Raw genomic sequence first — 19389 nt, forward strand, 5'->3', positions numbered from 1 at the left:
CCTTATCCAGTTTCTCCCTTTCTCTTTCTTTTTCATGTCACTCAGTCTTTTCAGTGTTCAGTAATGACATGATATGTGTTTGCATGTGTGCTAAGTCACTTCAGTCTTGTCCAACTCTTTGCGATCCTACAGATTGTAGCCTGCCAGGCTCCTCTGACCATGGAATTCTCCAGGCAAGAATACTGGAGTGGGTTGTCATTCCCTTCTCCAGGGGATCTTTCTGACACAGGTATAGAACCTGCATCTCCTGCAACTCCTGCATTGCAGGTGATTCTTTACTGCTGAGCCACCAGGGAAGCCTGTTCTATGATACACAGAAGGTCAAAACAATGGGGATCCAAACAACCAGGGAGGAGAGGTGGTTTATGACAGGTTTTCTTAGCCTCATCACTATTGACATTTTGGGCTAGATAATTCTTTGTTGCAGGTGGGAGGGAGCTGTCCTGTGTATTATTGCAGGGCATTTAGCTGTGTCCCTGGCTTCTATCCACTAGATTTCAGTAGCATACCCCCAGTGTGTAGACCAAATATGTCTCCAGAACTAGCCAAATGTTCCAAGATGGGGGCAAAATCATCTCTAGTTGACAAACTGTTGTTTATGGTAACATTTTAGCGTTTTGTGTGAATGAGTAATATGAAATGCAGTCCTTTTAGGAACTACATGGTGATAACTATAAAATACTTTTTATTTATAGCCTAAGAATAAGAAAAACCTTTATTAATATGATATGAACCCCAGAGACATAAAAGAAAGATAAATGTGACAATTCTGCTTTTGCAATAAATGAGTAAGCAAAGTCAGAATATAGATGACTAAGAAAAAAAGTTTGGTCCCATTGTCTTAGTCCATTCAGGCCGCTGTAACATGGTATCATAGACTGGGTGATTTATAAATACCAAATTTACTTATTTTAGGCAGTCTGGAAGTCCAAGATCAAGGCACTTGCAGGTTTGCTGTGTGGTGAGAGCACACTTCCTAGTTCATAGATGGCTGTCTTTTAGCTGTAACCTCACATTGTGATAGGGACAAGGAAGCTCTGGAGTCTCTTTAATAAGGGCACTAACCCGACTCACGACTTCACCTTTATAACTTAATGTCCCACCTCCTAATACCATCACACTGGGAGATTATGTTTCAACATATGAATTTTGGAGGAGCCTGAAATATTTAGTCTATAGTACCCGTATGATGGATTTTCTTAATATAAGGCTAAAAGATGAGTCTCTGCAAATATATACCAGGGTAACTGATAAGACAGGACAGTTGTATCTTATGACCTGTCTCCTACTTTGTATTTCCTATGCTTATCTACATTTGTTTCCTTCCAGGTACAAAAATTCTCTGTAAGTAATGCCTTGAAGTGCTTTGAAGCAAGATAGTAATAAAAAGACTTATTCCATCTTGCCCTTTATTCAAAGCAGGAGCTAGTTTCTTGGGTAGTTCACTGTACAGAGCCCACCATCTGTAGGAATGCACCTTTGGTTATTTAAGTGTTCACATGAAGCAGTTGGCCTGAACACACCATTTCTTCTTTCCTCCAAATAAAGGGCTAAAATCACTAATATATTAAGAAATCTAACAAATCTATAAAAGAGAAAGTTCCATTAGAAAAATGAGCAAAGGAGATCAATATCCAATTCAAAGCCTATAGTTAAACAAAGGACATTAAAAGGGAATGCTGATTCTCAAAAAGTAACAAGGATTATGTAGTTTCAACCAACAAAGAGCTGCCTGTTTTAGTAGACTTTATTTTTAGATCAATTTTAGGTTCACAGTGAAATTGAGTAAAATGTACAAAGATTTTCCATATACCTCCAGCCCACACACATGCATGAGCCTCCCTCACTAACAACATCCCCCACCAGAGTGGTACATTTGTTATAGTTGATGAACCTACATAGACACAGTCATAATCACCTAAAGTCCATAGCTTACCTTTTATATTCTGTGGATTTTTACAAATGTGTAATGGCATAAATCTACCTTTATAGTATAATATATAGGATTTTCACTACCCTAGAATCTTCTATTCTCTGCCTTGCCATCCCTCCCTATTCCCTAACCCTTGGAAACCACTGATCTTTTAATGATCTCCATAGTTTTGCCTTTTCCAGAATGTCAGAATCATACACTATAGCCTTTTGAGATTGTTTTCTTTCACTGAGTAATAGGCATTTAATAGAACTGCCTGTTTTATGCACTGCCTGCCATTGATTTTTTTGAAATGTAATTGATAAATTATTTGATGCTGATGAAGGTATGAGCATACAGGCAATCTCTGACACCACAGATGGAAGAGTGATCAGTTTATAGATTGTTGAAGGCAATTTGGTAATTATAGAGAAACCAAAAACTAACATATCCTTCAACTCTGCAGCCATCAGTACAGCAGTGTGCCATGATACATCTTGTAATACAATAAAGGGTTGGTGAGATGAATGTGGTCCATCTACACAGTGCAATATTTATGTAGTTATTAAAAAGATGGCTGTGGCTCAGAGAACCGGCTTTGAGTGTCCTGCTTCATGCACAGAACTTGCACTGGTCATCTATTTTACATATGGTAATATACATTCAATGCTATTCTCTCAAATCATCCCACCCTCACCTTCTCCCACTTAGTCCAAAAGTCTGTTCTTTATGTGGAATCTGAAAAAAAAGGCGGGGTACAAATATTTACAAACCAGAAGTAGAGTCATGAATATAGAAAACACATTTTTGGTTACTGCAAGGAAGTTCAGTTCAGTTCAGTTCAGTCGCTCAGTCGTGTCCGACTCTTTGTGACCCCATGAATCGCAGCACGCCAGGCCTCCCTGTCCATCACCAACTCCCGAAGGAAAGGAGGGGATTGACATATACATACTACTATATATAAAATTGGCATTTACATACTGCTATATATATAAAATAGATAACTAATGACAACCTACGGTGTAGCACAGGGAGCTCTCCTCAATACTCTGTGCTGACTTGTATGGGCAAAGAATCTAAAAAAGAACGGATATATGTATAACTGATACGCTTTGCTGTACAGCAGAAACTAACACAATATTGTAAGTCAACTATTCTCCAATAAAAAGTTTAAAAAATAAAAAAAGATGGCTGTGGCTCTATAATGACAAGGAAAGATGCCCTGTGTTAATCCCATTTTAGAAAAATAAATGATAGTGTATATATATACATAGATAGATAGATAAAAGTGTTAGAAATTCCATAAATATATTTGTATACTTGGAGAGATGGAGTGTGATACCAAGGGGTTTTTACTTTTTATATTACATATTTCTATAATATCAGGTTAAGATTAAAATACACTATTACCATAGTCAGTCAAATAACAGAACTTTTTTAACTTGCAATGAAGTTAAGACTGTTACAGTGAACATGTATATATTCTTTACCTATATTCCTCAGTTGTTAGCATTTTGACATAGTTGTTTTATATCTGTGTGGTTTTTTGCTGAACCATTTGAAAGTAAGTTGTAGATATTGTGACATTTTACTCTTAAATATTTCATCATAAATCTGAGAATAAAGACATTTTCCCACATGCTACAACAACATTGTCATGATATCTCCAAAATATAACATAGATATGTCTAATACAAAGTCTAAATTAAAACTTTCCAGATGATTCCAAAAGTATCTTTTAAAAAGTTTTTCTTGGTGGATAGCTAATTTTCAATGTTATATTTGTTTCAGGTGTACAGCAAAGTGATTCAGTTATACATATATTCATTCTTTTTATATTCTTTGCTCATATAGGTTATCACAGAATATTGAAGAACAGAGTTCCCTTTGCTATCAAGTATGTCCTTCTTGGTTATCTATCTTATATATAGTAGTGTGTATGTGTTCATCCCAAGTTTCTGATTTATCCCTCCCTGCCACGATTCTGTTTTGGTAACCATGTTTGTTTTCAATATCTGTAAGTCTGTTTCTATTTTGTAAACAAGTTCATTTGTATCTTTTTAAAAATTAGATTCCACATATGAGTGATATTATATAATATTTGTTTTTCTCTGTCTGGCTTGTATGATAATCTCTAGGTCCATCCATGTTGCTACAAACGGCATTAAGTCATTGTTTTTATGGCTGAGTAGTATTCCATTGTATATGTATACCATATCTTCTTTATCCATTCCTCTGTCAATGGACATTTAGTATAGCTTATCTCTTCATTTAGTTAGGTCTTCTTTATTTAATTAGCATTTAAAATTTTTTAGTATACAGATTCTGTACATTTTTTAAAGTTTATACTGAAGTATTTCATTTTATTTGGAGTTTTTGGCTAAGTTCTTTGGGATTTTCTACATGGACAAATCATGTCATCAGCAAAAATCTGTTGTAGATCTCATGTTAAGTGTTCCTAAAGATAAAAACAAATCATTGCTAAATTAATGGGAAGTGGTCCTCTGTCCTTCATATACTTTCCCAGAAACACTGCATGGGAAGGTTTATTTCAAGGATCAGCAAGATGGGGATGACAATCACTTACTGGAAAGCAAATAATATTGGTAAAAGGTTTTTAAGTAAAACCATTAAACACTAGGTAAAGGAACTTGCAGCAACTCATGAGAAATTTATCAGATTTTGTCCACTTTGTGAAATGTCCCTCAGGGAAGAACGTAGGACTTCAGTCTTCCTCTTTTGTCATCTTTTATTCAACATACTTCCGATGCCTAGAGAAGTTCTCCAAGTTACATTTTACTTTGAGTCTTCTGTTAAAATATTTTTCATAAACGGTCAGCTAAACAATACTGAGCAACTGCTTAATTTCAGGCTTTTGTCTAAGGCCTGAATAAGATGAATGAGACCCGTTCTTTTCCTTGAGCTTAACAGTTGCAGATCTGGGATATGAACACTTACCACTAAGTTAAAGTGTGACTGTGGAAGTTTGTATCCAGAGCACAAAGTCAAAAAGGGTAAATTTGGACAGGGGTAAACAATGTGTGTGGCTTGGGGTCATGGTACTTGGCAAAATCCCCATAGCAAAGTGCTGATTTAGCTGCTGATTTATTTCTTGCAAATTTGATGGGAGATAAAGGGTCCCAGATAGGTTTTTCGAAATCCTACAGGTTTCTTGAGGTTCAGATTTGACCTATATTTAACTCCTGGGTTTCAAAATCTTAATTTCAAAACTGCTACAACTCGCTGGATTTTATGGAAGGAGCTCCTTGTAAGGCTTGACAGCCAAGACTTAAAATACAGATAAGACAGTCCTCTCAGAGTCTGTGTCACCGATGAGAAAGAGGAAAATAGCCCCTGGCCTATGGGAGCGGGCCTAGCATTCACGGCTCAGTCTGTTCTCTCGTGAGCATGGAGAAATTCACGTGCCAACATCCGACAAGGCCCCTCTGAGGTGGTGACAAAGTGAGACCAAAATAAGACCACTGGGTAATCTTGTCTGAACACAGACAAAACATGAATGTCCTCTAAGTCTCAGTAATGAACAAACATTCTCTCCTCGCTGATAGGAGGTACTGCTGCTATCTTTTCTCTAATACAGCTTTAGCCTTGGTAAAATCTAGTGTGGTTTTATGGTGTTCATTATAAGTCTTTCTTGTCTTTAGATACTTAGGACTTACACCTTGTCTTCTCTGACAACTAGCCTTGATTTTGCCTTTCTCAAGTCCAGGCTCCAAATTCAGAATCATAAAATTACTAACTCATCTTTTATGCCTAAAAAATCTTTGGTTGTCCTGAAGTGGCCAATAGAGAATATGAAGATTTGAGTCTCAATTCTATATAAGAATAAATTTTTCTACCATTTAATCAAGTCCAAACCATAAAAAAATAATAGTGATGATAAACTTGACAAATTAAGAGTTTATATTCCTATATTAATTTTGTATAAAGTATGGTAGTTATGTCTTTCAATGATTGAATATATTTCAAGTTAAAAGAAACATACATTTAAGTACAAGGATGATGCACTGACTCTGCCAAGTATTTTTGCAGCATTCTAGATTCACTGATTATTTTTCTTTTTTCGTTCAAAATATTTGTGGGTAGGCACTGGGGGTACTGACTCAGTTACATAGGATTTGTAAAAAGTCTATTTTTTAGATTCAATAACCAAGATATACCCACTTTGCAAGGTGTAACAGCAACAACAAAATAGGTGAAAACTTCAATAACTTAGTTCTAAAGTCTTCACTAAATGTAATGGCTCTAGTGCTGTATACACTCTTCCATGAAAGAAGAGCGTTCACCACTTTTCAGCTAGTCACCTAAGAAATATTGCAATATTTCAGAGCTAGTCACATGCCTTCCTTCACCTGAAACGGAAAACCCCTATGGTTGCTTATAGCTTTTAGGAGATTGTCTACGTGCCCTGGACAGACCTCATAGAGACTCAAAGAACTGTGATGCAGTTGTATTTGTTAATGGGTCAACAGAAAAAGTAAAACCAAAAAATTGCTACATAAGATATGCTATTCAGTTCAGTTCAGTCACTCAGTTGTGTCCGACTCTTTGTGACCCCATGAACTGCAGCATGTCAGGCCTCCCTGTCCATCACCAACTCCCAGAGTCCACCCAAACCCATATCCATTGACTCGGTGATGCCATCCAACCATCTCATCCTCTGTCGTCCCCTCCTCCTCCTGCCCTCAATCCTTCCCAGCATCAGGGTCTTTTCCAGTGAATCAGCTCTTCACATCAAGTGGCCAAAGTATTGGAGTTCCAGCTTTAGCACCAGTCCTTCCAATGAACACCCAGGACTGATCTCCTTTAGAATGGACTGGTTGGATCTCCTTGCAGTCCAAGGGACACTGAACACCACAGTTCAAAAGCATCAATTCTTCAGCACTCAGCTTTCTTCACAGTCCAACTCTCACATCCATACATGTCCACTGGAAAAACCATAGCCTTGACTAGACGGACCTTTGTTGGCAAAGTAATATCTCTGCTTTTCAATATGCTATCTAGGCTGGTCATAATTTTCCTTCCAAGGAGTAAGCATCTTTTAATTTCATGGCTGTAATCACCATCTGCAGTGATTTTGGAGCCCCAAAAAATAAAGTCAGCCACTGTTTCCACTGTTTCCCCATCTATTTCCCATGAAGTGATGGGACCGGATGCCATGATCTTAGTTTTCTGAAAGTTGAGCTTTAAGCCAACTTTTTCACTCTCCTCTTTCACTTTCATCAAGAGGCTTTTTAGCTCCTCTTCACTTTCTGCCCTAAGGGTGGTGTCATCTGCATATCTGAGGTTATTGATATTTCTCCCGGCAATTTTGATTCCAGCTTGTGAAGCCCAGCATTTCTCATGATGTACTCTGTATATAAGTTAAATAAGTAGGGTGACAATATACAGCCTTGACATACTCCTTTTCCTATTTGCTATTACAGATTTAAATATCCTCTTGAAATGTTGAAAACTTCTCATAGAAATTAAATTAGTTCTTATGGCTCAATTAATTGTCTGTGCTCAGACTAACCAACAAAATGTTTAAGAGGATATTTTATATTGAGAGTAAACAGGTGATTTTAGGTTAATTACATGATGTCTACATGGTGTAGAAACAAAGATTTCCTGACCTCTCCAGGAACCCCTATAAAATTAACAATGACTTAACAGACCTTGAGATACTTGGCCATTATCTAAGAAGATAACCTTGATAAAAACAGATTTTAGCAAAAATACTTCATGGTATCACATTGAGTAGCAGAGCTAGTTTGACCACAACATTGAACTAACAGGGAAATGGTCAGAAGTATTGCTGAGGGTGTTTTCAGGGCATGTCCTACCTGCAATTTCACAAATCCTGAAAGTCTGTAAATGTAGGAAATAGGAACCAAAGCTTCAAGGTCCCTTTTAAACATCTCCAAGTGGGCAATGACTGGGTTCTGGTTACTGTATATTCTTGGGGTGGGTTGAAGCCTCTCTGCTGGAGACCCAAGTGAAATGATTTCCCACTCCTAATGTCAGAAATCCCAAGGTGTCTCTAGTAACAGGGACACACATTTTACTAATATCGTTATTTTTAAATCCTTTAAATTATTAACACTTTACTCAGAAATTCCTCTCTACATACCGTATTCAATCTCAAAAAATAAAGTTAAGAGAATTCTAGAATTTTAGTTATTAAAACTCTCAAAAACCCTCGGACTTCCCAGGCCTAAATTATTGCCATTAGCCCTATGATGATAAACTCAGGCCACTCAAGGTTCCACAATTTTCATCCTTGTATGTTCATAAAAAGCTGCCTTGTGCATCTGGGAATTTCACTTCCAATTCCAGATTCTACTTTATTTACAGACTAATGTGACTGGGTACTCCAGGAGACTTATAGAATATCTCCAACTTTATGACTAATGGATATAAGGCACATCTTCAAAATACTTACCTAAACATCCTCTGTGAGATCTGCCATCTGGAAGTTTGGTCTTCTGAAATAGGCAACAGAGATAAAACTTCATTGAGCCTTAGTGAAAAGTATCTAGTTGGTACTGTTAACAACTGATATATCGGTAAAACTCCAAGATACTGATACTTAGACTTTTTTTAAAAGTATATCAAATGTTTACCTTAAAAGATATACATCATTTCCTCCCACACTACTGGACATTCATTTCATCAGAAGACCTTAAACTGAGGATTCGTAGGAATCCTCCAGAAGCTGCTAACTGCAGAAGTAGGCAGCTCCTGCCTGAGAAAACAAAAGCTTCTGTCTTCAGAACTGGATAGGTTCCACCCAAGATGACAGAATGGAGATTAATTTTCTCATTTTTTAACACTCTTTTTGTCCCTTTACCCTTCTACTAATACTACCTATTGTGACACTTTTACTTGTTCAGTCACTAAGTCATGTCCAATTCTTTGCAACCCCATGGACTGCAGCACACCAGGCTTCCCCATCCTCTGCTATCTCCTGGAGATTGCTCAAACTGCTCAAACTCATGTCCATTGAGTCGGTGATGCCATCCAACCATCTCATCCTCTGTCACTCTCTTCTCCTGCCCTCAATCTTTCCCAGCATCAGGGTCTTTTCCTATGAGTCAGCTCTTCGCATCAAGTAGCCACAGTATTGGAGCTTCAGCTTCAGCATCAGTCCTTCCAATGAGTATTCAGGGTTGATTTCCTTTAGGTTGGACTGGTTGGATCTCCTTGCTCTCAAAAGGACTCTCAAGAGTCTTCTCCAGCATCACAATTTAAAAGCATCAATTCTTCAGCACTCAGTCTTCTTTAAAGCTTATCTTCATCCGATTATTTTTATCCTTTAAAAATTTTTTTAATCTTTTTTTAAATTTCATCCTATTATATTTTATCTCCTGTTAGATACTCTATCACCATCCAGTCAGCTTTAAACCCCTTGTTGCCCTCTTCTGCTACTTTAGGGAAAACAAAACTCTCCTATATATTTTTCCCAGTCATAGCTGCTGCTCTGAATTTATCTGATTGCTAGATCTAATATCCTCCACCAGACCCTGGGGACACTAATTTAATATAAATTCCTTTAAACATCTTGGAAGGAAGATGCTCTTATAAGCCCCTTTTGGCACTTAAGCTTCCCTCATGTTAATCCCACTCTTCAGCCTTATAAAATTGTACCTTGACCTTACATTATCAGAACACTTCTGCTAAGGTTTTTATAATACCATCAGCAAGACCTGCCAGTCAGTAGTAGAGGCCTCTTGACCATGACAGTCAGTTCACCCTCTTCAGAAAACACCCTGCTTTGCTGACCTATTTAATTCTACTCAAAAGCTATGTCTTCCGTACTTAATACCATTGCACTATACACTTAAAAATTGTTAAGATGGTAAATTTTGTTAGGCATATTCTACCACAACTACAAATAAAAAATGCACTCTGGAAAGAAAAAAAGTATCTTCCTCAAAGGATACCAAGCTGGCCTCCCCTTGTGATAAATGATACTTACACTCCCAGTATAGTTTACTTCCAACTAGGGTACTCCATTTTGCATGGATAGGCTTCCACCAATCTGCCACGCACTGATTTATTCTGTGTACGCAGGATAATTATGAGACACTTCTACGTATTTAAAGGTACCATTGCTCCTGTGGTTCACGTGGAAAAAAATACTACCTAGAAACCTGCAAAATGCAGTGCACCAAGGCTCATTAAAAAACAACCCCTCCAGAAGTTCTGTTTAAATGCATACTTTATAAGTGGCAATTTCCTCTTAGGGGTAATATCACTGACAAGCATGGCCCGAAACTTGCCTTAGACCCTAATAAATCATAAGTAATCCAATTTCAACTTTGAAAAACAAACTAGTCTAAACCCATCAGGATTGCTATGGACAATCATGCAGGCCTTGATAATGTCTTAACCAGCCAAAGTGGAATTTGCGCTATGGCAAACACTCCTTGCTATACCTATTGATAAAGGTGAGTTATATATCAGGACCCACAAAGAGAAGCCCACCCCAGTGGCCAGGCCCACATCACAAATCTAAACCTAAATCAGCAGGCATTCATAGGAAACACCTGTCAAGGAATCCTCACACACTGATAACTATGCACCAACTCTGCTTTAGTGATTTACGTTAGAAAACAGGGCTTACTAGCCTTAGAAGGAAATCCCCGACCTCCTAGCAAATCATGCCTTCTTTTGGCACTGCCTCGTCTAACTCTATAAAACTTGCTCTTCCCAAAATCCCTCAGGAAGAGTGCTTCATTGTTTGTGAGGCATTGTACTTCCCCATCCAGGGACGGTTTTCCCCTACATAATGGACATCGAACTCGTAACCAAGTTGTTTTATTTCATCAACTGACAGTTTTGGCAATGAGTTGAGTCCTGAAAAGAGCTACTGAAGATTTCATGAACCGCTCCAAAACACGGGTGAAGATACTCAGAAACCCTGTTGATTTGCTGCCTCTTCAGCCATTCCCTGGGATCTCTGGTAAGCTTGTCTCAGGTTTATCCCTGCTTATTTTGCGTTCTGAGTTTTTGGAGTTTGTCCTAATCCTTCTGAGTGGAAATTTTGGGTGTGAAAGACTCCAGACTTCTCTAGGTGAGACTTACTGGGCCACAACATTTGAGTTTGTTGCCAACTTCACCTACCACGTAAGCCAGCTTCAGGAGGTTTTGATAGGTCTCATGAGCCATGCACAGGCAGCCAGAACAATAAGTCTTATTGAACTAGGGAGGATTATTTCGACAAGGGAAAATAATGGATACTCTTCAATCTAAGAAAGCAAGATAGACACTGTTAGGGGCTTTGCAAATCTTCAAGGTAAGTCCACAGCATAAACCACAGGAGGACTTGGGGAAACAAATTAAGATAAGAAATTCTAACTGCTTTGACCAATGGTACATCGGAATCTAAGCAGGCACATGTTGGACTATTTAAAACCATTAGGATGTCTGCCACGGTAAAGAAAGCTTGTGAAAGGAAAAATAGATCTATTGCTAATGCGAATCTTGGAAACCATAGCCACAAAATTGGTGACTACAGGTGAAGCACTTAAAAAGCTGTTAAGAGTGCTTGCTACCTACCTCTAACCTTACCTGCCAACCTCAAGAAGCGTGTGCATGCTTAGTTGCTTCAGTCATGTCCAACTTTTGCTACCCATGGACTGTAGCCCACCAGGCTCCCCTCTCCATGGGATTCTCCAGGCAAGAATACTGTAGTGAGTTGCCATGCCCTCCTCCAGGGGATCTTGCCAACCCAGGGATCGAACCTGCATCTCTTATGTCTCCTGCATTAGCAGGCAGGTGAAGGGCTATACAAAGAGGTATGCTGTAAAACACCACAAAATCCCCAACCCAGTAGCAGATTCCTCTTAGATATTAATTTGGCTCTGAGAGACCTAAGACTTAGCTAAAGAAATGGCATCCTCAAGTTTCAAAGAATTAAGCACACCACCTTCTGGCACACCTACTAATTCTGTGTCTAAGTAAAGTGCTCCCTTCTGAAGCTATCACTATCTACAAAAATGGCAGAATCTTACTAAGACCACCTAGAATCACAGTGGTCATTGTGGGGTACACTTCAATTAGACAAGGTCATTCATTTAAGAAGTGTACTTGAAAGTAAGAGTTCCCAAGTCAAACTTACACAATGGGATACCTATTTTAACTGGCATGTAGAAGCCTCCAAAAGGCCTCAGAATTCCAAAATGGCTTTTGGATGATTCATTGCAGAAGACCAGGAAACATTAAAGACACAAGAAGTATCTAAAACAAGACTGTTAAGACTGACATGACTCCTACTACTCTATTCTCCTTTACCTGAGTATCCAGTCTACTAATCCTCTATCAATTCATTCAACTCTGAAGGGACTCAAGTCTGCCAGGTTAATGGCCTTACAGATACCCTCATATCTACCCTTGAAGGAGGGCCTCTTTTTCCTCCAGTACTGTGGGGCTCCTGCAATTAAGCTCCATTTGCCTTCAAAACCAAACACTCTGTGGGCTCCTCTTTCCAGTGCTCTACCCACAGGCTGGGGAGCCTGATGCGGAACTCAGAATTCTCACTCCTGTGAGAGAAATTCTACAATATTCTGCAATTCCCCAGTGTGTGGGTCCCCCACCCAGGGGGTTTGGGATTTGATTATATCACAAGTCCATCCCTCCTATCCCCCCTATCTTATTGTGATTCCTTCTTTACGTCTTTAGTTGTAGGAGATCTTTTCCAGTAGGTTCCTGTCTTTTTCACTGATGATTGTTCTGAAGATAGTTGTGATTTTAGTGTGCTTGTGAGAGGAGGTGAGCTCAAGGTCTTCACTTCACCATCATGGCCACTCTACAGAACTCTGTACTTAGTTGGGAACTTAGGAAATTCTGCCCCTCAGTGGCCAAGATGGGGCTCTTTTTGACATTCCATAACTGGTTTTTGTCTATGCAACTAGAAAAAGCCAGCTTGATAAAAACCTCTTTTCAAAATTCTGATGCTACAGGAACAAAGGACTTCTAGGAGGAACTCAAACAAAACCCTGTGCCTTTGAGAGGTAAATGTTCTACCAAGGCTCTCAGGAACTTTTACCTTACTTTTGCGTAGACCATCTCTACGTTCTGAGACTGAGGGGAGAAAAAGGGGAAACTTTAAGATTTATTTACTTATTTTACTTGAGGGTAATTACTTTCCAATATTGTGATGGTTTTCATCATACATCAATATGTATACATGTGCCCCCTCCCTCCTGAATCTCCCTCGTACCTTCCTCCCCACCCCATCCCTCCAGGTTGTCACCAAGCACTGGCTTTGGGTTCCCTGTATCATACATCAAACTCCCACTGGCCATCTGTTTTACATATCATAATGTATATATTTCAATGCTATTCTCTCAAATCATCCCAGCCTCTCCTTCTCTCACTGACTCCAGAAATCTGTTCTTTGTGTCTCTTTAGTTGCCCTGCACATAGGATCATACATAGGATCATCAGTACCATCTTTCTAGATTCCATATATATGCATTAATATATGATATTTGTCTTTTTCTGACTTAGGCTCTAGGTTCATCCACCTCATTGGAACTGACTCAAATGTGTTTCTTTTTATAGCTGAGTAATATCTCATTGCGTATATGTACGACAACTTCCTTGTCCATTCATCTGCTGATGAACATCTAGGTTGATTTCTTGTCCAGCTATTGTAAATAGTGTTGTAGTGAACTTTGGGGTACATGTGTCTTTTTCAATCCTGGTTCCCTCAGGGTATATGCCCAGTAGTGGGATTGCTGGGTCATATGGTAGTTTTATTCCTAGTTTTCTAAGGAATCTCTATACTGTTCTGCATAGTAGGGGGAAACTTTCTAAAGTCAGGCAAGTTATTTATAAACTAGTGAGTTTATTTTATAATATCTGATTCATAACTCAGTTTCAGAACAAAGCTATGAGATCTCTAGTGTGTGTCTGTATGTACATTATAGATATGATATGCCTCTATCTCCAAATGGTATTACCAAAATTAATTTGTAAATGAGCTCTATTTAATTTGCTTAAAGTAAGTTTTCAGAAATATAGAGAAACAAACGCAAATGAATTTCAGGGTCACATGATCCTGGAAACATTCAGATTAAAGTAATATTTGGTATTAAATTTAGTTTGATTTTAATTAATATGGACATGTCTTTAGAGTTATAAACATTAAATATATAATACCTTTATTATACCTAGGTTTGATAGAAGTCAAATAATATCTTATCACATTTATTATATAATTTATTAGCAAGAAAAATAACTTGGTATGCTATTTTCATAAGTAAATTAAATGTAAATGAAATAAGAGTTTTTAGGTGAACTCTAAGGATAAATATGTTTTATATTCTATCTATTTAAAAATATTTCTCCAGATATTGAGTTTTGCTATATTAAGTTAAATGTGGAAGTTTCTTGAATATCTGTATTATTCCAAAATAAGCTACTGAAACAGTTAATGAACATAGGCTTCCTTTTACAGAGAAACTAAAGATATTTAGGACTCTTAATAAATATGTTTGGTGCCATACTGATACATTTTCTATAAGAAAGTACATGAATTTTAGAAATTGTAAATAGTGTTTATCAGTTTGCTAGCCTAGAGAACGCTAATGTAAAAAACTGCCCCTAATTCAGACACCAGTCACAAGTCTCAGATTACTCCTTGTACTTTTGAGCAATTGGTTATAAATCAAAGGTTCCCATGACCCCTCCTCAGGTTTGTTAAGTTACTAGAACAGCTCACAGAACTCAGTAAAATCCATATACCTACTGCTTTATTATAAAGAATACAACTCAGGAATAGCCAAATGGAAGACACGTATGCGGGGGCAGGGAGATGCAGAGCTTTCATGATCTCTTCAGGCATGCCACCTTCCAAGCACCCTGATGTGTTCACCAACTCAGAAGCTCTCTGAACTCTATGGATGAGGGGTTTTATGAAGATTTTATTATGTAGGCACAATTCATTAAATCATTGGCCATTGGTGGTTATATTATTCAAGCAAGGTTCTCTAGAGAAACAGAACCAATGAGAATTGGCATTGCTCATGTGGTTATGGAAACCAAGAAACCCCACTAATTAGCATCTGCTAGCTGGAGACCCAGGAAAGCCGGTGGTGGCATAATTCAAAGTCTGAAGACCTGAAGAACAGGGGAGGCAATAGTATAACTCTCAGTCCAAAGGCCTAAGAACCCAGGGTAGGGGTTGATACCGAAAATCACCCTCTGTTTACCAGTACCAAATTGAATCTTGGAGATAGAGTTTTGGGTGAAATGTAAAAGAATAGCTTTATTGCTTTGCCAAGCAAAGGGGACAAGAGTGGGCTAATGCCTTCAAAACTGTGTGTCCCAAACTGGGGTGGGAAGTTGTGAGGAGTCTTATAGTCAAGGAGTGGAGTTGATGATAAGGATAAGGGTACATGCAGGGCTCGCATTTTTTCAATACAGAGATCATCTGGTATCAGATGGTCTCATGATGGGATTTTGTGATTCTTGATGTTATTGAACTTTGTCTCTCTGGAATGAAGAATGCTTCTTCGAGTAGTTAACATCTTCCTTTTGGTGGGGATTTTTAATTCGCCATGATATCTTTGAGCATATCATTATGTTGTTGTTCAGTTGCTCAGTCGTGTCGGACTCTGCAACCCCATGGAATGCAGCATGCCAGGCTTCCCTGTCCTTCACCATTTCGCAGAGTTTGCTCAAACTCATGTCCATTGAATCAGTAATGTCATCCAACCATCTTGTCTTCTGTCAACCACTTCTCCTTCTGCAATCTTTCCCAGCATCAGGGTCTTTTCTAATGAGTCGGCTCTTCACATCAGGTGGCCGAAGTATTGGAGCTTCAGCAACAGTCCTTCCAATGAATATTCAAGATTGATTTCCTTTAGGATGGACTGGTTTCATCTTCTTGCAGTCCAACGGATTCTCAAGAGTCTTCTCCAACACCACACTTCAAAAGTATCAATTCTTCTGGCTGGCACTCAGCCTTCATGGTCCAACTCTCACATCTGTACATGACTACTAAAAAAAAAACACATAGCTTTGACTATATGGAACTTTGTTGGCAAAGTAATGTCTCTACTTTTTAATAGGCTGTCTAGGTTTGTCATAGCTTTTCTTACAATGAATAAGCATCTTTTAATTTCTATTGTTTCCCATTCTATTGTTTTCCTCTATTTCTTTGCATTGATCACAGAGGAAGGCTATCTTATCTCTCCTTGCTATTCTTTGGAACTCTACGTTCAAATGGATATATCTTTCCTTTTCTCCTTTGCCTTTAGCTTCTCTTCTTTCCTCAGATAACCATTTTGCCTTTTTGTATTTCTTTTACTTGGGGATGGTCTTGATCACTGCCTCCTGTACAATGTCATGAACCTCCGTCCATAGTTCATCAGGCACTCTATCAGATCGAATCCCTTGAATCTATTTGTCACTTCCACCATATAATCATAAGGGATTTGATTTAGGCAGACATGAATGGCCTAGCGGTTTTCCTTACTTTCTTCAACTTAAGTCTGAATTTTGTCATTAAGGAGTTCATTATCTGAGCCACAGTCAGCTCCCAGTCTTGTTTCTTGCTGACTGTATAGAGCTTCTCTATCTTTGGCTGCAAAGAACATAATCAATCTGATTTCAGTACTGACCACCTGGTAATGTTCATGTGTAGAGTCATCTCTTGTGTTGTTGGAAGCGAGTGTCTGCTCCGACCAATGCGTTCTCTTGGCAAAGCACTGTTAGCCTTTGCCCTGATTCATTTTGTACTCCAAGGCCAAATTTGCCTGTTACTCCAGGTATCTCTTGACTTCCTACTTTTGCATTCCAGTCCCCTAGAATGAAAACCACATCTTTTTTTGGTGTTAGATCTAAAAGATCATATAGGTCTTCATAGAACTGTTCAATTTCAGCTTCTTTGGCATTACTGGCTGGGACATAGACTTGGATTACTGTGATATTGAGTGGTTTGCCTTGGAAATGAACAGAGGTCATTCTGTCATTTTTAAGATTGAACCCAATACTGTATTTTGGACTCTATTGTTGACTGTGAGGGCTACTTCATTTCTTCTAAGGGATTCTTGCCCACGGTTGTAGGTAAAATGGTCATCTGAATTAAATTTGCCCATTCCAGTTCATTTTAGTTCACTGATTCCTAAAATGTCAATGTTCACTCTTGCCATTTCCTGTTTGACCACTTCCAATTTACCTTGATTCATGGACGTAACATTCCAGATTCCTATGCAATATTGTTCTTTATGGCATTGGACTTTATTTTCACCACCAGACACATCCACACCTAGGCACTGTTTCCACTTGACTCAGCCTCTTCATTCTTTCTGGAGCTATTTCTCCACTCTTCTCCAGTAGCATTTTGGGCACCAACTGACCTAGGGAGCTCCTCTTTCAGTGTCATGTCTTTTTAAGTTCTCATATTGTTCATGGAGTTTCAAGGCAAGAATGCTGAAGTGGTTTGCCATTCCCTTCTCCAGTGGACCACGTTTTGTCAGAACTCTCCACCACAACTGTCCATCTTGGGTGGCTCTATATGCCATGGCTCATAGTTTCATTGAGTCGGACAAGGCCTGATCCATGTGATTAGTTTGGTTAGTGTTCTGTGATTGTGATACAAAAAGATCTTCACGACCAAGATAATCACGATGGTGTGATCACTCACCTAGAGCCAGACATCCTGGAATGTGAAGTCAAGTGGGCCTTAGAAAGCATCACTATGAACAAAGCTAGTAGAGGTGATGGAATTCCAGTGGAGCTATTTCAAATCCTGAAAGATGATGATGTGAAAGTGCTGCACTCAATATGCCAGCAAATTTGGAAAACTCAGCAGTGGCCACAGGACTGGAAAAGGTCAGTTTTCATTCCAATCCCAAAGAAAGGCAATGACAAAGAATGCTCAAACTACCAAACAACTGCACTCATCTCACATGCTAGTAAAGTAATGCTCAAAATTCTCCAAGCCAGGCTTCAGCAATACATGAACTGTGAACTTCCTGATGTTCAAGCTGGTTTTAGAAAAGGCAGAGGAACCAGAGATCAAATTGCCAACATCTGCTGGATTATTGAAAAAGCAAGAGAGTTCCAGAAAAACATCTATTTCTGCTTTATTGACTATGCCAAAGCCTTTGACTGTATGGATCACAATCAACTGTGGAAAATTCTGAAAGAGATGGGAACACCAGACCACCTGACCTGCCTCTTGAGAAATCTGTATGCAGGTCAGGAAGCAACAGTTAGAACTGGACATGGAACAACAGACTGGTTCCAAACAGGAAAAGAAGTACCAAGGCTGTATATTGTCACCCTGCTTATTTAACTTCTATGCAGAGTACATCATGAGAAATGCTGCACTGGAAGAAGCACAAGCTGGAATCAAGACTTCCAAGAGAAATATCAATAACCTCAGATATGCAGATGACACCACCCTTATGGCAGAAAGTGAAGAGGAATTAAAAAGCCTCTTGATAAAAGTGAAAGTGGAGAGTGAAAAAGTTGGCTTAAAGCTCAACATTCAGAAAATGAAGATCATTGCATCTGGTCCCATCACTTCATGGGAAATAGATGGGGAAACAGTGGAAACTGTCAGATTTTATTTTTTGGGGCTCCAAAATCACTGCAGATGGTGACTGCAGCCATGAAATTAAAATGTTTACTCCTTGGAAGAAAAGTTATGATCAACCTAGATAGCATATTGAAAAGCAGAGACATTACTTTGCTAACAAAGGTTCGTCTAGTCAAGGCTATAGTTTTTCCAGTGGTCATGTATGGATGTGAGAGTTGGACTGTGAAGAAAGCTGAGCACCGAAGAATTGATGCTTTTGAACTGTGGTGTTGGAGAAGACTCTTGAGAGTCTCTTGGACTGCAAGAAGATCCAACCAGTCCATTCTGAAGGAGATCAGCCCTGGGATTTCTTTGGAGGGAATAATGCTGAAGCTGAAACTCCAGTACTTTGGCCACCTCATGCAAAGAGTTGACTCATTGGAAAAGACTCTGATGCTGGGAGGGATTGGGGGCAGGAGGAGAAGGGGATGACAGAGGATGAGATGGCTGGATGGCATCACTCACTTGATGGACGTGAGTCTGAGTGAACTCCGGGAGTTGGTGATGGACAGGGAGGTCTGGCGTGCTGCGATTCATGGGGTCTCAAAGAGTCGGACACGACTGAGCGACTGAACTGAACTAAACTGAGGGGGGAGGGTATGAGGTTTGATGCTAAATGCGATCATTATGTACATCCTAATATATCCCTTGAAAGGGAATCAGAGCTCTGCCTCAAGGTTGCACTGTTGTTTCTTGATTGTTCCTCTCTTGTCTTTGAATCTTCTCTGTTCCCTGATAAACAACTGTTTGAACCTGCCCTGGTGGTTCCCTAGTGGCTTCCCCAGTCAAGAATCTGCCTGCAATGCAGGAGACCTGGGTTCGATCCCTGGGTCAGGAAGATCCCTTGGAGTCCAAAGGAATGGCAACCCAATCCAGTATT

The sequence above is a fragment of the Capricornis sumatraensis genome, chromosome X (assembly GCF_032405125.1).
Source record: "Capricornis sumatraensis isolate serow.1 chromosome X, serow.2, whole genome shotgun sequence".
Taxonomy (NCBI): Eukaryota; Metazoa; Chordata; class Mammalia; order Artiodactyla; family Bovidae; genus Capricornis; species Capricornis sumatraensis.